The sequence below is a fragment of the Cetorhinus maximus genome, chromosome 7 (assembly GCF_964194155.1).
Source record: "Cetorhinus maximus chromosome 7, sCetMax3.hap1.1, whole genome shotgun sequence".
NCBI classification, from domain to species: Eukaryota; Metazoa; Chordata; class Chondrichthyes; order Lamniformes; family Cetorhinidae; genus Cetorhinus; species Cetorhinus maximus.
This window is the reverse complement of record NC_135885.1, coordinates 39,387,473-39,411,039: the sequence shown is the minus strand read 5'-3', so window position 1 is coordinate 39,411,039 and position 23,567 is coordinate 39,387,473.

Genomic DNA, 23,567 nt, shown 5'->3' with positions numbered 1-23,567 from the left:
GCATGACACTGTCACATGAGGAGACATGACTGAATAATTTTTTCGATTCTATTTTTGAAGTTTTAATAATGAAAATAATCTCCCTGAGGCAGCTCTGTGACTCGGAAATTTCCGCACACTTTCACACGCATGCGCAAAAGAGCGCAGGCTCCGATTCTCACTCCTCCCCCTGCCTGCACAGGGAGTGCTCAGTGCTTCCGGGCGCGCATCATGCTGGGCGGGCCTTAATTGGCTTACCCAAGTAAAATGGCAGCACACGACCGATTGCAGGCGGGGATTGGCTGCGTGCCAGCCCACGCCCGCTCCTGCTCAGTCTCCCTGACGGGGAGAAAATTCTCCCCCATGTGTAGCCTCGGAGTCATGCTGAATTATAGCCCAATTAATTTCCCTAAACTCAGCTTGCCTACATACTGGACTGTCTTTGGTCTGCAGAAAGCCAGGGAGTTTTTCATCCCAGACACCCATGACTATGTGATCAAGGATTAGCTCATCCTTCAGTGCCCCATGTCCGCCAGAACTAGCGAGGTGATATAGGTTGGTTAGAAATAATTCAATCAATTCCTTAGGTCGTTGCAACCTCAAGGTAACATGTGCTTGTTCGATTATTAAGTTTCACTTTGGGCTAAAATGGGTGCCAAAGGCTTTAAGAATGGTCCTAGTCCACTATGGATTCCTCCACTCCCTGCCTTAGGAGAATGTAATTTGCCACTGGACCTATAGCATAAAGAAAGGAACAGACTTGATGCTTTTGCTCTTTAGAGTGAAGGCCTGATGCTGCTTAATACTAGAGAAATGGCTTTTCCATAACTCTCACTGCTGTCTTCTCCAAGGGCCATTGAGGTAACCAAATGGGCAGGGTAGAGGCAGAAACTGCTCACCAGACATGGTCATCAATGCCTCTTTCTAGTGTGTCTCCTCCTTCAGTCAATTTGTTACGAGTTGCTATCAAGGGTTTCTTCACTCTGTGGTTCCTTCAATAACACTGATGTGCTTTTTACATCAATGCCTCCATTGCTGCCACCATGTTTTGAAATGGTCTTTCTATCTGGAGAATCTAGGCATGGTACTTGGTTAGTAGACAGACTGCAATCATACTCTGGTATCTGCTCAACACTTGTTTATTAGTAGTAATTCTAAACAGCTTGCAGAGTAGATATGTTGCTCCTAGGCATGATGTTCCAGCCTCTCTCTCTCAAGAATCTAACACATGACTGACTGATGTCAGTGGTACATCAGCATCTACATTATCAAATTCCATCTGCTAATCCTTTATACAACAACATTCATGCCACACATGTGCCAGTGTCATGAAAAGATTAATGTCTATAATGTTACTGGAAATTGTTGTTTTAAAATAGTTTAGCAGTGTTTATATCTATGGGCAGAATTTTCCCGCAATCTGGGGGGGGGGGGAAAGTTTAGGAGCGGGCACATGGAGGTGCGCCTCCGATCTGTGCCCCCGATAGAGGTCATGCTGCCATTTTATGTGGGTGGACCAATTAAGGCCCGCCCTGCGTGACGTCCTCAAGGCAGCGCTATGCACTTCCTGTGCGGGCAGGGGGGTGGGGAAATAATAAAAACACAACACACATACACACAAATTAGAAATGAAAAGAGAGTCTAGAAATAAAAGTTTAAAAATATACGAACCAGTCTTTGGCTGGTCCGTGAGGAGTAGATGATGAAACCTTTTGGCCATTAAGTTGGATGATTCTGGCAGAGCTGAATTTGGGCAGTTGAGCAGTTGATTTGGAGATTCTTGGTTCCGCAGGTTAGCTGAAAGGAGTTGTCCTGTTTCCTTTTCAACTCTGGCTTTGCTGACTTGTGACTTGCTTCCAGCAATCAGAGAGAGAGGACTTTTCTACCTGTAGAGCACGGATCTCTGATTGATGTCCCTCAGCTGTGGCCTTCACAGCAACGCCCTCGGGCACCAGGTCTGGAACACTAAAACTAGCACACAGAACTAGGGTTGTCAATGGCTTTTAACCTCTTTTCTTGTAAATTCCTGTAAGGGAAAAAACAAACACTACTTTCTCCCAGAAACTGCTTTCTTTCAACTTAGATCATGTCCACAGCCTGGGATATAACTCAACAGGAAATGATTTCTGCTGAGCAGGTAATTACCCTTCATTATCTCCACAACCAGGAAATTACAGTTCAGTTTTTGCATTGCATCTCTTCCTTGGAAGTGTCTCTGTCTGAAGTGGGCCTTGACACCTTTTAAGTGCAACATTCCATTCTCTCTGGACTAATTGGTCAAGTGTAATCCATATAGGAATTTTCCAGCAAGCGGTTACTTGACAGTTCCAGCTAGCTTTTGCTTATAGGTTCTTTCTAAAAAAACACGTCTCACTTAAAAGTTCAATTTGTCCGTAAGTAATTCAGGACTATGATTCGTCGTCAAGACAATATGGACACAGACTGCTTAATTATCTGAGGAGTCACAAATGATGCTGAATATTGTGCAATTATCAGTGAACATCCCCACTTCTGACCTTATAATGGAGGGTTGGTCATTGATGAAGCAGCTGAAGATGGTTAAGCCTAGGACACGACTCTGAGGAACTCCTGTAGCAATGTCTGGAGGCTGAGAAGATTAGTCTCCAACAATCACAATCATCTTCCTTTGTGTTAGACATTACTCCAACCAGTGGAGAGCTTTATTCCTGATTCCCATTGACTTCAGTTTTGCTATGGCTCCTTGATGTCATAGTTGGTCCAATGCTGCCTTGATGTCAAGGGCAGTCACTCTCACCTCACCTCTTGAATTCAGCTCTTTAGTCCATGTTTGAACTAAGGCTGTAATGGCCCTGGCAGAGCCCAAACTGGGCGTCAGTGAGCAGGTTATTGCTGTGCAAGTTCCTCTTGATAGCACTGTTGATGACACTTTCTATCATTTTGCAGATGATTGAGGGTAGATTGATGGGGCAGTAATTGGCCAAGTTGGATTTGTCCTGCTTTTTGTGGACAGGTTATACCTGGGCAATTTTCCACATAGGCAGATTGATGCCAGTGTTGTAGCTGTACTGGAACAGCTTGGCTAGCGGCACGGCACGTTCTGGAGCACAAGTCTTCAGTACTATTGCCGGAATATTGACAGAGCCCAAAGCCTTTGCAATATCTAGTGCTTTCAACCATTTCTTCATATCACATGGAGTGAATTGAATTGGCTGAAGACTGGCATCTGTGATGCTGGGGACCTCCGAAGGAGGTCGAGATGGATCATCCACTCAGCACTTCTGGCTGAAGATTGTTACAAATGCTTCAGTCTTATCTTTTGCTCTGATGTGCTGGGCTCCCCCATCATTGAAGATGGGGATGTTTGTGGAGCCTCCTCCTCCAGTGAGTTGTTTAATTGTCCACCACTATTCATGATTGATTGTGGCAGGACTGCAGAGCTTAGACCTGATCCTTTGGTTGTAGAATTGTGTAGCTCTGTCTATCACTTGCTGCTTATGCTGTTCGGTACGCAAGTAGTCCCGTGTGTAACTTCACCAAGCTGATGCCTCGTTTTTAGGTATGCTTGGTGCTGCTCCTGGCATGCCCTCCTGCACTCTTCATTGAACCAGGGTTGATCTCCTGGCTTGATGGTAATGGTAAAGCGGGGGATATGCCAGGCCATGAGGTTGCAGATTGTGTTCGAGTACAATCCTGCTGCTGCTGATGGCCCACAGATCCTCATGGATGCCCAGCCTTGAGTTGCTAGATCTGTTTGAAATCATTTGGCTTGATGGTCATGCCACACAGCATGATGGAGGATATCCTCAATGTGTAGATGGGACTTCCTCTCCACAAGGACTGTGCATTGGTCATTTCCACCAATAGTGTCATGGACAGATGCATCTGCAGCAGGCAGGTTGGTGAGGATGAGGTCAAGTATGGTTTTTCCCTGTTGTTAATTCTCTCGCCACCTGCCGCAAACACAATCTAGCAGCTTTGTCTTTTAGGACTCAGCCAGCTTGACCTGTAGTACTACCAAGCCACTGTTGGTGATGGACATTGAAGTCCCCCACCCAGAGTATATTCTGTGCCCTTGCCACCCTCAGTGCTTCCTCCAAGTGATGTTCAACATGGAGGAGCACTGACTCATCAGCTGTGTGGGCACGGTACGTGGTAATCAACAGGAGCTTTCCTTGTCCATGTTTGATCTGATGCCATGCGACTTCATTGGGGTCCAGATTCAATGTTGAGGCCTCTCAGGGCAACTCCCTCCCAAGTGCATACCACTGTGCCGCCACCTCTGCTGGGTCTGTCCTGCCAGTGGGACAGGACATACTCAGGGATGGTGATGGTGATATCTGGGACAAGATTGGTGAGGTATGATTCCATGAGTATGACTATGTCAGGCTGTTTCTTGACTAGTCTGTGAGACAGCTCTCCTAATTTTGGCACTAGCCCCCAGATGTTAGTAAGGAGGACTTTGCAGGGTTGATGGGGCTGGATTTGCTGTTGTCATTTTTGATGCCTAGGTTGATGCTGGGTTGTCCATCCAGTTCCATTCCTTATAGACTTCGTAGTGGTTGGATACAACTGAGTGGCTTGCTAGGTCATTTCAGAGGGCAGTTATGAAGGCAGCATAATGCTACAGGTCTGGAGTCACATCTCGGCCAGACCAGGTAAGGACAGCAGATTTCCAAATGGATTTTAAAACAATCGATAATTGTTTCATGGCCCATATTTTTATTGAATTCAAATTCCACCAACTGACATGGTGGGATTCAAACTTTGGTCCCCAGAGCATTAGCCTGGGTTTCTAGAGTACTAGCCCAGTGACAATACCACTATGCCACCGCATCTTGATGAGTGCAAGACAAAAAGCTTCGGCAACATGTCTCTCTTTTCAGCAATATTCAAGTTCTGTACTACTAAGTGACTATCTGGTAACTTGTTTAGCTGCTTTGCTGAATTTCTTTGGAAGAAAAGCATTTAGTGAGAGGCTGAGTCTTGTCTGCTACAGGTGCCAATTTCCCCAAAGTTATTTCATTGGGTGCTTTCTGTAATAGCAACTATGCGTATCCCTCCGGCTATTGCTTTGTACTTGCAGGGTATGGAGGAGGCAGATCAGAGGAGGCAGGCATGATAGTTTATTGCATTTATGAGATAACTTAAGAGCTGCTGTTTCTCCACTGATGTTTGTGCTCCAGAAACTCATATCTGGACATGTACAAAGAAACTAGCAGACAGAGACTACAATTTTCCAAGATACTGTAGAAGAACTAGGCAAGTCCTGGACCCAGACCTGGAAAGCACTTTCAGAGCAGGGATGAACTGTACCGTTACAAAAATGTAGGTCCTAGATATCTTTGTCAAGATTAGTCCAATCATCTGCTTCCTCCACAGAAAACACAGTTAAAATGTGTGTGTGTGTGTGTGTGTTTGCATGCACGCGTGCGCACGCGGCAACTCGAATAATACTATATCCAAAAAGTCATTACACAGTGATGTAAAAAGGCACATGACTCAGGGCCAGTGTGGTGTTGGCCAGAGATGTGTTAAGATCTAGACACGGAGATAACTCCTTGCTTGTACCTTTTACTGTAAATATGTATATAGTTACAAGTAGTTAATAAATACTTGGTGTTAATATACAGAAAACTATGAAGACTTCCTTAATAGACATATGATGAAACCAACACCATTACAACATGTTGGCAGCTGGGGATCAAAAAGCCTCACAACCTCACAACAATGCAGAAAAACTAAGGAAAAGAAAATCTTCAATGGATTCTGAACTGAAAGACACAGAGAAAATTCGCCAGATGAAAAAGCCTGGAAGCCAAGGGCAGAGGCTTACTGCAGCAGAAGACTCCCTAGAATCTCCTTTAGAAGTCCAGCTTCAGCACACATAGTCCATAGCTTGCAAGGGTGAGTTAAATCTTTTTAACTTCAAGGCTGCAGCCAGTCCTGAGAAGCCCCTTATCCAGTTCAGTCAGAAGTGCGTTTGAATGAAATCAGTCGCCAATTCCCTGACTCTGAGCCTCAACACGTGGCCTCCGACTTAAAAACAAAAAAAAATGAATAACTTACTCAATTCACGTGAGCAATGCGACAGCCTGAGTCCTTAAACATCAAGCCTGCGGTTAATTTAAACGCCTCGCTACTCACGATGCAACATCGCTGAATCAAGTCGGCAGACAGCATTCTTCTTCCAGAAGTGCATCGCTGCCATTTTGCGAAGCCTGCCAAAACTGACATGTGTGGGAAATCCATTGTTCTGCAGTGAACAGTGACGCCATCTTGGAAGCCTGTAAGCTCTTAAAGCTGTACCCACTCTTTAAAAATCTTCAACATGAACACAATTCCATACTTCCAACTCCTCTGGGACTCACCCAATGCCCAGATCAGTCACAAACTTGGAGTCTTTGGAGGAAACTATTTTTAAGGTACAGCATTGCTTTAGGTTTAAATAAAAAATCAGAAGAACAAGTAAACACACTTCTTTACTCAATAGAGCCAATTGCAGATGAAATCATTATATGACAGGATATTAATGATTCCAATTTGAGGAGGTTTTAAAATCCTTTGACATTAATTTCAGCTTTTTAAAATTCATTTATGGGATGTGGGCATCGCTGGCTGGGCCAACATTTATTGCCCATCCCTAATTGCCCTTGAGAAGGTGGTGAACTGCCTTCTTGAACCGCTGCAGTCCATTTGGTGTAGGTACGCCCACAGTGTTGTTAGGGAGGGAGTTCCAGGATTTTGACCCAGCAACAGTGAAGGAACAGCGATATATTTCCAAGTCAGGATGGTGAGAGGCTTGGAGGGGAACTTCCAGGTGGTGGTGTTCCTATCTATCTGCTGCCCTTGTCCTTCTAAATGGTAGTGGTCCAACAAAATATTGGAAAGAGCTAAACTCAATAACAGAGTACAGCTGCCTGGAGAGCCTGTCAATTCCTTAATAAATGATCTCTACAGGATGGCAGAGGGGTGTGAATACGGAGATTTAAAGTCTGAGCTCACCTGAGACAGCATCATGATGGGTGTTGCAGACAATTCACTCTATGACCCACTATAATCTAAAAGTGATCTGACCCTAAACAAGGTGATCCTAGCTAGAAATGTCTGAGCTACATGAACAACACAGGCCCATCCTAAGGGAGAAAGTATAACATGGGGCAGAAGCCAACTCCCAGTCCAGCTTACCAGGTCGCAGAGCTGCAGGGACAATCCAAATCAGGGAAAGCAATTCCTAAACTGCCCACTAGAGTGACCTTGCCAGTGCTGTGGTGCAAAATGTCCCCACAGGCAAGATCAGAGAACAGTGTCCGGCAAGTACAGCCCAATGTTTCCACTGCATCAGGCAGGGACACTTTGTCAAACTGTGCAAGTCAAAACCCCAGCACCACACAGATAGCCCAAAGGTCATCCATGAGGCCAATACCAAGAACCCCGAAGACACAGAGCCAAACCATGTTTCTGGGGAGCTGGCAAAGATTGGGGTTCTTCATTTTGGAATTCTGACATCCTGGTAAATGGTCTTCTAACAAATTTTAAATTATATTCAGATGCCAGCATGATAGTCCTGTCAGACAAGGAACTATAGCTCAAAGACCTCTGGCTTTGAACAACGGACACTCCACTGTACGGGGCAGAGGGAGTCCGAATCCCGGAGCCCCTGAGATATGGCAGCAAGCAAATTTTTAGATTGATGTACATCATCCGTAATCAGCTTTCCTCTCTCCTGAGCAGGGATGCCTATGTCACCCTGGATCTCCTCCAGACGGTGACCACAACTGTCATTAGCCGGCCAGAACAACATGGTCCTGGATGCTCAAATGCTAAAGAGTATTCAGACTCTGATTTCCCCTGCCATCTCTCTTCTGTCTTTGTGGAGCAGTTTTGCCCATTATCATTCCAGTTTCCAGAAAACCCCCAAAGGTCAGACCAACCTACCACCCACGACATTATTATCGCACCACCGGTGGAAGTGGTACCAGAGAGTGATCAACAGTTTGAGAAGCCTCTACCTCAACTACAACGATGGTACAGCTGGTCAACACAGCAACCACTGTGCATACACTGCAACTTCCAGCCAGCATGCCGCAGCCACAAGGGATGCTGGAACCTGGTAGCAGTCTATCACCATCGATAAAAATGCAGAGGTGAGCATACCACTAAACCTTCTTCTCACCAAGGAATGCTCTTCCTCAGCCTCAGAGGGCTTCAAAAGGCCCACAAGGAGAAAGAAGAAGAAAAAACAGCATCAAGGAGATGAATACCATGCTCACCCATTCCGCAAGAAACGATCAAGAGTAACAGCAGCCATGTATCAACGCAACAGCCAAACCGACCAGGCACGGATCAACATAAAGCAATGGGAGAAAAGAACGAAAGCATACCCAAGTGCCAACCCAACCTCCAAGCCAACAAGAGCCAGAACTAACAGAGCCTGCCACTCTCCTGAAAGAACAGCAAACAAGATGTGGGAGGATTATAAAATCTCCAGACCGCCTGAACCTCTAACTTCAAGGACTTTAAGAGGGTAGATGGGGTAGTGAGAATGTTGTTAATGCTAACCCTGTAACAGCAATACTGTTGGAATAGCATTAAGGTTGTAACAATAAGGTAAATGCATAAGACTTATAACAGTGTAGGACTTGAAGTAAACTGAAGTACCCCTATATCCATGGGATAAAGACTTGGGGGTAGGTGTAGTAGAAGGATCTGGTATCTACAGGGTTAATGTGGGACTGAGTACAGTACCGCCCACACAGTGATGTAAGAAAGCACATGACCCAGAGCTAGGGTGAGTGTGGTATTGGCCAGTGATGTGTTAAGATCTGGAGATAGCTCTATGCCAGTACCCTTTTCTGTATATAGTAACAATAGTTAATAAAGACTTGCTGTTAACATACAGGAGACTATGAAGACTTTCTTAAAAGACACATTCTGTAACCAACATCGTTACAACAGTTTCAATTTCCCCACAATTGAGATATGGCTTATAAGTTTGTAGGATGGTTTAGGCTTAGGAGTCACATTTGTTGTTTTCCAATCATTTGCAAAATGACCTGAGTGAGTTCTGGAAAATCTCAGTGAGGCGATTTGCAATCCCTTTAGCCAACTCCCTCAGAGCCCAGAGTTGTTAGAGCCCAGGAACTTACCTACATTAAGGTTGTGTACTTGCCCGATTACATATTTCCTTTTTCATTTTAAGGGTTTCTTGTCTACTTCCACCATTAAATTAATCATGCATTTCTTCTCTATTTCATTTATGAATTATGAATTAGTATTTCTGTAATTTCCCTGTCCTCTCTGACCACTCTGAATTTTAATTTTGTAATTGGCCAATGTCCTTACCTCTGACATACTTTTACTGTTCTCTCTTCTGTTTGCAGCTGTATTTGCCTGTCCTCTTCTTTAGTGTCACATCAATTTCTTTGTCTTTCTAGCCTGTCCACACCAATCTGTCTCTCTTGTTAATTTCCAGAACATTTTCATTTTAAAACTTTGTATGCTTTCCCATTCATTCATTGTTTTTATTATTTAATTTTATCCATGATCAATTTCAGAGACACCCTGCTTTAACATTTTTTTAAAAGATCCTTGAAGAGTTTCTCATTTTCAGTCCACATGCTTTTCTTTAGACATTTTCTCATTTAATTTTTTCATATATGTCTTCTTAACCTCAAAGTTAGCTTGAGCTTCTTTGTAGATCTCCTTTTATATTTTATTCTTATCTCTGCCCTGAAAGCATCAATATTATGGTCACTAGTTCCCAGTTGTTCCTTACTAGTACTTGGTTTTTCTTGCCTCCTTATTTCTTAACATCAAATCCATTATCACACTCTTCCCTTCCATTTTAGAAAGAGGCCCACATAACTTCAATAAATGGTGTTTGATGCTTCACCCAGTGCACCCTCCTGGTTCCCTATCTAATTTCCTAAGGTGGATGGTTCTGGGCTGGTGCTTGAAGAGTCTGCATGGAAGTCTTGATGGGTACTCACATGATGGGGCTGGTTCTTACCTGACATTGGTTCCTGATTGCGAAAGACTTTTACACAGAGGGAAAGAAAACCTATGTTTGCAAAGGGAATGCAGTCAATAGTTCTGAATTTGGTAGCCTTAAATAAGCTGCTAGTTCCTCAACAACAACTTGCATTTATATAGAACCTTTAATGTAGCAAAAAGTCCCTTCGCAGGAACAATATGAAACAAGATTTTACATTGAGCCACATAGGAGATATTTGGACAGATGACCAAAGCCTTGGACAAAGAGGTAGTTTTTCGGGAGCTTTTGGAAGGACAGGAGAGAGTTGGAGAGGTATAGAGCCTAAGCACCTGAACGCAGGTTGTCAATGATGGAGAACTGGTGCACAAGAAGCAAGAATTGGAAGAATGCAGAGACCTCAAAGGCTTGTAGGGATAGGGGAAGATGAGGCGCTGGAGGGATTTGAAAACCAGGATAAGAATTTTAAAATTGAAACATTACTGGATCAGGAAACAATGTATGTCGGCAAGTGCTGGGGTGTTGCGTGAACATGGCTTGGTGTAAGTTACAAGTAATGAAACAGAGTTTTGGATGAGCTCAAGTTTATGTAAGGTGTAAGAAGTGAGGCTGGCCAGGAAAGCATTTTGAATAGTTAAGAAGTCACAAAGGCTTGGTTAAGGATTTCAGCAGCAGATGAACTGAGGCTTGTTATGGCACAGCAGATGGTAAATGCTGAGCTGCTCAAATCCCACAGGCAAATTTGAAACAGCTGCCACAACTGTTTTTGCAATTTGTGTTTTTATTTCGAGACGCATGCCTTGAATTCAGTAGTGTTAAGTCCACCAAGTCTAAAGGGTTTTTTACAAAACTAAATGAAACATTTATTAATAAAATGAATTATTTTAAGCAGATACATAGGTCTATCAATTACTACTCTGATAACTCCTAGCTCCCCTAATTTATCTGACTCCCAGTTACACCTCCGTTAAGGCAACAGTAAAACGATTTTCACACTTGTTAGGTCTTAGAATGCCTTCTCCCTTACACATAACCTCATCTCCGTTATACATGTTTCTCCCTTTTTAATGAAAATTCCGTTGTTCCAATATGTCTCTGCAACTTTGGGCAGAATTTTGTCGCCAGTGAGCAGGGGGCGGGGCCTGTTCGCCGACGCGTAAAATGATGCAGGATGATGTCAGGCGGAACCCCCAACGTCATCCGGCCCCATTTAAATTTTCAGGAAGGCGGGGGCACAGCAAAATCAGCTGCGGGCTCGCCGACCTATCAATGGCCAATTGAGGCCATTCACAGGATCATTTAACCAATTAAAGGACCTGCCCGTCCAACCTTAAGGTTGTCGGGCAGGCCAGGAGCCCCGGCGGCAACTAGAAAAAACATGAAACTTCATCCAGCGGAGGGATGAGGTTTCATGCAGGGTTTTAAAAATTGTAATAAAGTTATTCTGTAAATTATGAACATGTCCTAACTCATGTGACGTTGTCACATGAGGGGACATGTAAGGGAATTTTTTTGTTTCTATTTTTAATATTTTTCAATGTCCAGGCGATTTCCCTGAGGCTGCACTTAGTTTCAGGGAGATGTGCACTCTTTCGTGCGCATGCGCAAAAGAGCGCACTCTTGCTTTTAGGTATTCCCCCCCTGCCTGCACAGGAAGCGCATAGCGCTTCCCGCCAGACATCACGCTGGGCTGACCTTAATTGGCCTGCCCACATAAAATGGTGGTGTGGCCCGCTTCGCTGGCAGGGATTGGCTCCATGCCCACTGGAGATTGGGTCGAGTCCGCCCGCCTACCCGACAGGCAGAACATTCTGCCCTTTACTTTTTCCATAAAATAAATCTTTCATAGTACTCATGTTATCAAGAATCTTTGGGAAAAATAAACACACTGTTCGGCTCAACCTCTTATGGCTAGGTGTAACATCCCATCATCTCTTTGAAAGTCAAACTACTCTGGTTTATCTAAGAATGCAAATGTTCCTCACACCTCGCATCCTAAAACTTCAAGCACGTTTACATATTTAGCATTTCAAACCTAGCTTCTCTTTTGATAACTCAAAAGTTCCAGACTGCCTCTAATTCAATTAAATCCACACAGAGAAACTAATCCAAACCCCACAGTTAACCTACCTTTACAATAAATCACAATAATATTATGAAAATTATTATATTTTCATGACACACCCCCACCCCCCCCCCTTACTGGAAATGAACCATCATAATTTAAAAAGACAGCTTCATTTTCTCAACCCATCTTACACTACCTCCTGTATTTAACTATATACTCACACTATTACATTACCAGATGCGTGCATTAACATAACAAGGATATCAACAGAAATCATTCCAGTTCTGTGTCCAGGTTTTTCAATGTCCAATTTTCCCTTCCAGCTTCAAACTCTTGACAATGTATCTGCAATCGGATTTTCTTGTCCAGCCACATGTATAATCTGTAGATTAAATGGGTGCAGTAACAAACTCCATCTGAATAGCCTTGCACTTTTGTCTCGAAATTTGTCCAGAAACTTTAAAGGATTGTGGTCGTATAAACAATTGTTTCTGACGAATTGTTTGCAATGTAAATCTCAAAATGCTGCAATGCTAATACCAGGCCCAGAATCTCCTCTTTGATAGCTGAGTATCTTCTCTGTTGTACATTTAACTTCCGTGAAAAATACCCTGTTTCTCAATTCCAGTGTCATCTTCTTGTAACAGTATTGCATCAACGGCCAACTTAATTTGCTTGGCATAATTGGGTATTGCCAAAACTGGTGTCATAGTCAATACAGTTTTCAAACTATCAAATGCCTTCTAACATTCCTGTGTCCATTGAAACTTCTTGTTCTTTTTTAATAGTTCAGTCAATGGATAAACAACATGAGTAAAATTTGGTACAGATTTCCGGTAAAACCCACTCAAGCTCAGAAATCTCAAAACTTCTCGTTTTGTAGTAGGCATGGGGAAATCCATGATAGCCTTGACTTTTACATTTCTCGGAGCCACTTTACCATGTCCAATGGTATGGCCTCAATATGTAACTTGTGCTTTTGCAAATTCACTTTTAGCCAAGTTCATTACCAAATTTGCTCCTTGCAATTGACAAAACAATTCTTCCAGATGTTGTAAATGCTCCTCCCACATTTGACTGAAAACTATCAAGTTATCAATGTAAACAGCACAATTACTCAGTCCTGCAATTACTTTGTTTGTCAGTCTTTGAAATGTTGCAAGTGCATTTTTCATACTAAATGGCATGACTTTAAACTGATATAGTCCATCTGGTGTCACAAAAGCAGATATCGCCTTTTCTCCATCCAATAACGGTACTTGCCAATATCCTCTTAGCAATTCAATCTTTGTGATAAATTTTGATTGTCCCACTTTTTCAATACAATCTTCAACTGTGGTATGGGATATGAATCCACTTTTGTCATTGCATTCACCTTTCAATAGCCCACACACAGTCTTTGTGTCCCATCCGGTTTCGGTACCAGCACAATTGGCAAACTCTAGTTACTCTAGCTAGACTCAATGATGTCATTTAGAAGCATGAATTCAATTTCTTTCTGTACTTGTGATAATTTTGCTGGATTTAATCTATAAGCTTGTTGCTTTATCAAAGATGAAGCTTCTACACACACATCGTGGGCTGGATTTTTACCTCACCGGGCGGGTGCGGCGGGCTAGCCTGGGAGCAGTCGCGAAGCCAACTGCCGCCTGCGATCGGGCCCTGACATTAATTTCACCCTGGCTGGCCAATTAACGGGCAACCAGTGTGAAAAGCACGCTGCAACGCTGAGCACTGCCTGGGTGGGGCGGGAGTAGGGCGAGCATGGACGTTTGCGCATGTGTGCGGGTGCACGCACTGAAAGCTCCCTGAGGCACAGAGCAGCCTCAGGGAGCTGAAGATTTTTAAAAACGCAAATAAAGATTTTACAAATGTTAAAAATATGTCTCCTCATTTGACTCTCTTACCTAAGCAGGGACATATTCTATATGGTATTTCAATATTTTAATTTTATATTTAATTCCTGTTTGAAACCTCTTCCTGCCCCTGGATGAGGCTTCATAAAAAATCCAAAGGCCGCCTGGCTGATTCACCTGCCCGCAAGCCATAAGGTTGGATGGGCAGTGAAAAATTGCATTCAATTGTGACTTTAATGGCCTTAATAGGCCTGTTAATTGTTGGCAGGCGCACTGCCAACTCCCGCGCACGCCCGCCAACTGAAATATCGCACCAGTGCGCAATGACCTTCAGGACACTCGCCCGACATAATCGCACATCGTTTTACGCTCAAATGGGTCAGGTGTGTGCCAAAAGTCCTGCCCCGTGTAAAGCTAAATTTGTCCCCCCCACCCCGGCTTATTCCCACAAATAGCTTTGTGTGACAGGAATAGCTTCTCCAAATCACTTTGACACCTATATGGAAGGTAACACAGTATTACATTTAAATTTTCAAGTACCCCCTCATTATCCAATTTAATTAAAGGAAAATCAATTTCAAAATCCTTCATTTCTACCTCTTTCTCTTTATCTATCACCACTAATACCTCTTTTTGGTCCTCTTCCCTGTCAGAATACTTTTTAAGCATATTTACATGACGCACCCCCTTCACTCAGCTCCTTTTCAATTTTGTAAGGCCCATTAAGCATTGCATTTAATGAGTCACCCAGTATTAGTAACATAACTCTTTCCCCAGCAACAAAGCTACGAGCTGTAGCTTTCCTGTCTGCCTTCACTTTCATCACTCGCTGTGATATCTTTAAATGTTCCCTAGCCAACTCACATGCTCTGTCTAATCTTTCTCAGAAGCTTGATACATAATCCAGGAGAGTAGTTTCTGAATTTTGGCCCATCGATTTCTCATGAATCAATTTCAGTTGTCCCCTTACCTCATGAACATAAACTATTCGAAAGGGCTAAAACCAGTCAATGCATCGGGGTGTCCCTAATAGCAAATAACAGGAATGGAATTCCTGTATCCAAATCCTGTGGATAATCATGACTCTACACCCTCATCATAGTTTTTAAAGTTTGATGCCATGTTTCCAAAGACCCTTGTGACTCAGGATGGTAAGCTGTTGACTTACTGTTCATTACTTCCTTAAACAGCTGTGAAATGAAATTTGATTGTGTTTCTTTAGGTAAACCATATCTTGTAAAAATTTAGTTAACTCTTCCACAATTCTCTTTGTTGTAATATTTCTCAAAGGTATTACTTCAGGAAACCTTGTAGACACATCCATTATTGTCAGTAAGTACTGATTTTCACTTTTAGTCTTAGGGAGGGGTCCTACAAAATCAATCATGACCCTAGTAAAAGGCCCTTCAAATACTGGAATTGGAATTAAAGGTGTCGGCTTAATCACTGCTTTTGGTTTCCCTATCACCTGACATGTGTGACATGTTCTACAGAATTTGACTGCATCTCTATGCAATCCAGGCCAATAAAAATGTTTTTGTATTTTTTCCTACGTCTTTCTAATTTCTAAATGTCCCCTCCCCCCATTGGAATTTCATGAGCTATTCCAGAATCTCATTCCTACATCCAAATGGTATAACAATCTGATGCACTTCCCTCCAGCTTTCATTTGCTAAAACATGATAAGGCCGCAATTTTCTCATTAAAACATTACCTTGAAGATAATAACATTCTGGAATACATTCTTCCTCTGTTTCTGAGTAAGCTGTTTGATATATGTCTTATTTGCGTATCCTTTTTCTGTAACTCTACCAGCTGCCTTGAGCTAAATACTTCAACTATATTACCCTTCATTCTTTCTTCCTGAAAAATCTTATAAAAAACAGTGTTAACAGAGCTAATTGGACTTCCATGCCTTCTCTCTGCCTTTTAACTTCCTGTTCTTCCTGTTTCAACCTGTGAGCCTGTAAACTTGTTATCACACAATCTGGAAACAATCCAGGATGCTTCCTCTGCAACACTTCTGTTGAAGACACTTCTATAGGCTGCTCAGCTACTTTAGCCATCCCCACATCTGTGACCTAGATATATTGTTACCTAAAACAAATTGAGCCTCACCTCACTTCAAACAATCACCTCACCTGTTTTCCACTTATTCTTTAAATTTACCTTTCACGAGCAAATATGTTTAGTATCTCCATGAACCCCACTTATTATCACCTGTTCCTGCAATAGTCCCTCTGAACAACTAATATCATGATCCCACAATATTAAGGATTGACTAGCCCCTGTGTCTCTTAAAATTTTAACATCTTTATCTAAACCATCCTGTACACATGGAAAGACTTTCCCTTCACATACAAAATCTTTAAACATTTCTGCAACCTGCTCCTCAGAACTCCTTTGGGTAAATTGTGAACACATTCCCACTTCTTTACTTATCACTGATTCTTCCTGTTTTACTGAAAGAATTGAATCTTTAAATTCATCCAAAAGAATTAGTTCTCTAAGAGCTGCACACTTCATCGCTATCTTTAATGCCTGTATCCCCTGGTCAAAATTACTTTGTTTTACTGAATTTGATACCATTCCAATGACTCACCCCTTGGAGAATTCGGTCTCTCAGGTATTCCTTCCAATTTCAAATGCTGTGCTATACCTTCAATTATGTCTGATTTCCTTAACCCTACAGGTAATCCTAATTGTAACTTATCTTTCAATTCCATTAATTTAGCTTTATTTGTCTTTTGTAAACCAACCTCACAACTTCAACTCCCAGACAAGTCTTAGCAACTGCCAAAGCCACATTGCAGTCTCACCACTTAAAAAACCACACACCAACTCTTGAATTCAAAGTGCTTCTCATATTAGTAACCTCAAAATTCACCAATTCCAAACCAATCAAGGAATTTCAAATATATCCCGCAAAGAGCCCCCAACAGGCTGAATTGGAGTCGGATGACATTGCGAAGGTGGAAATGGATGGTCTTGGTGTTGGAATGGATATGTGTTTGGAAGCTCTTCATAGTTATGAATATGACACTGTCACGAATGTGTAGTTATGATATTATAGATTTTAAAGGACAGCTATTTGAAAAGCACATATTTGTGAAAAACGACTTTTAAAAAGCCTTTGTTCAGAAAAGGAATGCACAGCTATGTTGGAACCTTTCTGTATTGGTTCAAAACCATATTGGACTGCTTATCTCAAGAAGGATCACAAAAGAAATTGTCATGAAATTATTAATGTATATAATAAGTCTGCGGGTGTGTCTTAATTGGATTAGAGCCAGCTAGTCTGGGTGCTTTGAGATATGTACTAGTTTTGATATGTAAGAGAGATAGTGTGCATTTGCATTTTTTTGAATAGAGCATTCAAGAAATGGGGTGAAAACTTGACACCTTTCTAGCAGTTACCAAGCCATATGTTTATATTACTAATAAAATTGGTACTATGAAAGGGGCTCCATTGTTAAAAGGTGAAATTCAAAGAGGTTGTTGATACAATGAGAATTAACATTCAATGGGGCTGGTAGGTATAACTTCAGTAGTTTTCAGGTATGCAGGGCAGAGGCAATGTAAGATCAAAAGGCAGCTGTAAGCCTCCAACTGGCTTCACAGTGAAAAGAACCTCATTTTAAATTCGTAGGGTGAAAATGCTTTGCCTGGTGTTTGGTTACGTCTATGGGTTGCTGTTGCCTTAATGGAGACTAGTTTGGGAATTTGTTAAAAGATATGAAAGTAGTCATTCGTAGCCATGTATATTTATTTTTTTTAACCTGTGTAAATTAATAAAATGTTTCATGTAGTTTAATGTAAAACCTCGAGAATTGAATTAAGAGTTGCATCTCAAACATAACACTTAACATTATAGGTTATAACAGTTGTTTAAAGTTTCCTTCTAGGATTTTTAAGTAACTCAGCTTTACCAACTGAATTGGTCATAACAACATTTTGAAATTCAATGAGTTTTCCACAAGTGTAAATGAGGTCCTTCCACTTGCTGGTCTTCTTTCAGAACAAAGACTATTAACTGGAGGAGGCATAGTGGTATTGTCACTTGGCTAGTATTCCAGAGACCCAGGGTAGTGCCCGGGGGCTGGGTTTGAATCCCATGGTTCACCGTAGCAGATGGTGAAATTTAAATTCAATAAAAATCTGAAATTAAAAGTCTGATGATGACCACAAAACTATTGTCGGAAAAACCCATCTGGTTCACAAATGTTCTTAGGGAAGGAAATCTGCCAGCCTTACCTGGTCTGGCCTACATGTGACTCCAGACCAACAGCAATGTGGTTGACTCTTAATTGCCCTTGTTCAGAGAAAGGATTTTGAACGGCCAATACCTGTTTTGGAAGCAGGATTTGTCAGTTTGGAGGCAGTCGTCTTTTGATTTTATACCATAAGGAAAAGGCTCAAAGCTGTCTAAAAAGAGAACTTTATGAGAGAAACACCTTGAAACAGAAACTGCTTCTCAACAAGGAGAGACCGAGGGAGGTTTCCAGAAAAAGCTATTGGACTGTTGTATTAAATCAGGATAGCAAGTACCGTAAAAGTGAAAACAGGAGCCTTCACTTACTCCCAGGACCTGTTCTGCTTGTTGACTGTACCTAAGGAAAACTCTGATTCTTCCACCACAGAAGCCATCACAGCTTAGGGAAGGGCAATTCAGGAGGAGCAATAAATGCTACCCACATCCCATGAACAAATGAAAAAAAGCTACAGACAGGTCTGGAAGGATGAGGAGTAATTGTTTATAATGGCCACAGAAACATAGGATGTCATTGCGACTTTGATAAGAGCCCTTTCAGTATTGTGGCAAGGGCAGAAACCCAATTGGAGGAATTCAAATTCAAATGTGGAATTGTGGGAAAGCTGGGCATGGATTTGGGAACAAAAGCAAAAAGCTAAAAGCTACTGCGGATGCTGGAAATCCAAAACAAAAACAGAATTACCTGGAAAAACTCAGCAGGTCTGCCGAAGGGTCATGAGGACTCGAAACGTCAACTGTTTCCTTCTCCACCGATGCTGCCAGACCTGCTGAGTTTTTCCAGGTAATTCTGTTTTTGTTATGGATTTGGGAACCATGGTCAAGGACTTTGGAGCAAATAGGGAGTTTGGGGAAGGTTGGGGCAGTTTGCAAGGACGGAGGAGTCAAAGGTGGGTTTTTGAGGAGAGGAGCATTGACAGTAGATTTGAAAAGGATAGAGGCAGTACCATTTATTATTTTACCCAAATGGGGCCCAGGTAGGGAAATTGGTGGTCAGCAGTTGGGTGGGAATTGGAGTGAGGGTGCATGAAGTGGGTCTCATGGACAAGATGAGCTTGAAGAGGGCATAATGGGAGATAGGGGAGAAACTAGAGAAAGATATGAGCTCAGGGCCAGGGCAAGGCTAACTGTAGTGGAAGATTGACAATAATGGGCTAGGAGAAGGGAGCCAATTGGCAGAGAGAGCTAAATGGATGGTCTCCATCATAGTGATAAAGATATCCATGATCTCTTCACAATTATTGCTGGATGTGAGGATGGGGGAGGCAGAGGAAAAGAGAAGCCAGGAGTTATCTTTTCATTCTAGGATGATCTGGGAATTGTGCATAATTTTGACAAAGGAGATAAGGCCTCTTCAAGTGTTAGGCGTTAGCAAGAAAATGAAGTTGAAGCAAATCCTTACCTTGCTGGGTAGGCAAGCTCACCTATAATCTACTCCCATAAAACCTCCAGGTCGCTATACTGAAAAGGGCAGTTCTGGGAACTCTTAAAGCTGTACAGCTCAGTAAGTCAGCCTCTTTTTATGCAAAAGTTACAGCGACCAATAACAACCCCCTGATCCCCTTAAGTGACTCATTTCCTTAAGGCCACTATTCCTTGCTTGTGCTTGATACTGCCAATGCATTAATCTCGGAACACTCCTGTCCATGTTTGGTGATGGAGGCAAACATTTTGATATTAGATGGAACAAAATGAGGTACCAAGTGTCAGACTTGACAGAATAGGTGAAAATTTGTGATATGTTGTATTTTAGTTCCAAATTATGGCATTTTGCTTCATTTAAAAGTTAAAGTTGCTGCTTCAGTTACAAGCCAAAAGTCTGTGGCGATTTCTAAAAGTGCTATGGGATGTCCTAAGGTTTGAAAGTTGCTTTATAAATGCAAGTTTTTCTTTGTATGGCACATTTTACAATAAAACCAGTCCGTCTACAATGAAGTCAACTAACTTACAATTTAGAATAAGAAGGACATTAACCCTTGCATACTTGCCCAGAACATCTAATTACCTGGTTGTGGCTTTCTCATTGAATAAAGAAATACCCTAAGTTACTACTAAATCCCCCATGTTCTACTTAAGACAAACTTATGATTTAGAAAAAGGGAACACTGCGCCTTTGTTGTCTTAAGTTTCTTTCCACGCCAATATACATTACAATGTTTGCAAATGATCTGTACACTAAAATAGTTATCGGCTTTCAAATCTTGAGTGCAGCGTTGCAAGATCAAAACACCTGAAATCGATAACAGAAGACTTCCTGTTCAGCCAGTTAAAGTTTTGATCATATCCCAGAACAATTAGTTACAGAGAAGCTCCCTTTCTAGTTTCCCATTGGTTACAGTTGATGACTGAATCTTCAGAATGTTAACCATGTGGAAATGAGTTTGTTTGGAGTGAGAACAATGTAACAATGCTGCCCTGAATTGTCTCAGATCTTTATCAAGTAAAAAAATCTGATCATGTCATGTAATTCTGACTTGAAAAAGTAATCACTTTTTACTGGCAATAATATATTCTTTATCCATATTCCTGGGGTGTTTACACAACATACAGTACGCTACATTATTGCCAAAAGATAAAGAGATGCTGTATTTATGCAATATTTTCAAAACCAGGTTGCGTTCTGCTGCACTACAATCCTAATGAAATGTTACTACACTGGGTATAGTCTTACCTCCAGAAATCAATTCCTTATTTTTGTAATCAAGACTGAACAAAAACTCTGGCAGCTGACTTTTTTCACTTTGTACTTAAGGAAACAAACCCATATGGTTCAGTTGCCTAGGGTATAATTAATAAGTTTAAAGCAAATAACATGTTGGAAACATGAATATAGCTCCATCTTTCTGGCTCTAAGGAAGAACAGATTTCTTGTAGAGTCTGAAAAGAGCTTTCAAAATAATGCCAGTTAAATACCCAGTTCATGGGTAGAATTTTCGGGTCAGCAGGCGGCCATGACCTTCGGCCCCGGGAGCAGCCGGGGAGTGGACAGCCGACCGCGATCAGCCCCCAGCGGCGATTTCATACCGGCTGGTCAATTAACAGCCAGCCAGCGTGAAAGGTGCGCTGAAAGGCTCGGCGCCGCTGGGGTCGGGGGGGGAGGAGGAGAGCGAGTGCTGAAGTCTGCGCGGGCGTGGGGGAGCACGCAATGAAAGCTCCCTGAAGGCAGAGAGCTGCCTCAGGGAGCTGAAGAATTTAAAACCAATCAATAAAGATTTGAAACTGCAGAAAAAAACGTCCACACATCAGATTCACTCAAGTGAAAATATAGATGATGAAAATTCTGTCCAAACATTTTTGTTTTTTTTAATTAATAGTAGAAACCTCGTCCCACTCTTGGGTGAGGTTTCATCGAAAAGGCAAAGTCAGCCTGGCAGATTCGCCCGCCCGCCAACTGTAACATTGGACAGGCAGTGAAAAATCACCGTCAATCGCTACTTTACTGGCCTTAAAAGGCCTCCTAATTGTTGGCGGGTACGCTGCTGACTCTCGGGCGCACCCGCCAACTGAAATATCATGCGAGTGCGCATTGACGTCGGGACACTTGCCCGATGTCATCGCGCACTATTTCACGCTCGAGCGTGTCGGGCACGCGCCCACACACTGAGCGGAAAATTCTACCCTGTGAATCCGCATCCAATGTCTAGTGTATATTTCGTGTAGATTTATATTGAACTGGGCTACTGTTTGTGTCACTCCCCTAAGGAAAACTGATTGCTGTCACCCCATCCGACCATTTCACTTAAAGATCACCCTTTTTGCCTGGGCCAGAGTATATAGGACTGTCATCTTCTTATGCAAACCAGAGGTCTGGAACAGCTTTCCTGGTTATATGCTCAATGTTGGTACGGTGCATAGTTTCAGAAAATCAGAAGTAGCACAACCACTAATGCGGTGGTTTATTGTGAAATATTTGAGGTGCTTCACAAGAAAGGGCATGGCCTGCCATTCACAAGGAGCTGGAAAGAAAGACATGGATTTAGATAGATTTCACAACCACAGGATGTCCCAAAGCACTTTACAATCAATGAAATGCCGTCACTGTTGTAATGTAGGAAACACAGCAGCCTATTTGCACACAGCAAGCTCTCACAAACGGCAAGTGATATTGACCAGATTATGGGCAGAATTTTGCCGTCGGCGAGCAGGGGGCGGGGCCCGCTCGCCAACACATAAAATGACGCGGGATGATGTCAGGCGGAACCCCCAACGTCATCCCGCCCCATTTAAATATTCAGGAAGGCGGGGGTGCAGCAAAATCAGCTGTGGGCTCGCCGACCTGTCAATGGCCAATTGAGGCTATTGACAGGATCATTTAACCAATTGAAGGACCTGCCTGTCCAACCTTAAGGCTGACGGGCAGGCCAGGCGCCCCAGTGGCAAATAGAAAAAACATGAAACCTCATCCACCGGTGGGATGAGGTTTCATGCAGGGTTTTAAAAATTTTAATAAAGTTATTCGGTAAATTATGAACATGTCCCAACTCATGTGACATTGTCACATGAGGGGGACATGTAAGGGATTTTTTTTTTATTTTAAATATTTTTCAAAGAACAGGCGATCTCCCTGAGGCTGCAGTTAGTCTCAGGGAGATGTGCACTCTTTCATGCGCTTGCGCGAAAGACCACACTCTCGCTTTTAGGGAATCCCCCCCGCCCGCCCAGGGAGCGCATAGCGCTTCCCACCGGATGTCACACTGGGCGGGCCTTAATTGGCCAGCCCACGTAAAATGGCAGTGCGGCTCGCTTCGCTGGCGGGGATCGGCTCCGCGCCCACCGAGATTGGGTCGGGCCTGCCCGCCCAACAGGCAGAAAATTCTGCCCATCTGCTTTTTGTCATATTGACTGTTGGCCGAGTCACCAGAATTAGCTCCCCTCCTCTGCTTCAAAATAGCGTCATGGGATCTTTTACATATATCTGAGAGAACAGACAGGTGCTCAGTTTAAAATATATGGCATTGCAGCACTTCCTCATTACCGCACTGGAATGTTAGTTTTGCCTTTTTGTGTAAAAGTCTTGGAGTGGAACTTGAACCCTCATTCTTCTGATTCAGAGGCAAAAGCATTACCAACTGACACAGGGAGAGTCAGGTGACCAAAGCAATGGGGGTAATTTTGACCCAACCCACCCTGTGGGAAACCCAGTGAGATTGGATTCTCCCACCCAATTTTACTTTCCATTTCCAATTTGAATGGCACAGAGAAATATTTACACAGGGTGCAGGAATTTGAAACAAATTCACTGGCAACAGGGAGCCAGGGGTACAGGACTTGTTATTGATTGGGTTTCAGGTAATGAACTTCTGGATGATAAGGAATTTGAGTAGGGTGGTGCTTGGAAGATTAGCAAGGATAGCATAGAGATGAGAATGAAATGGATCAGGAGAGATGGTGGGAGGTGAGGTGAAGGCAGTGATTTATAAT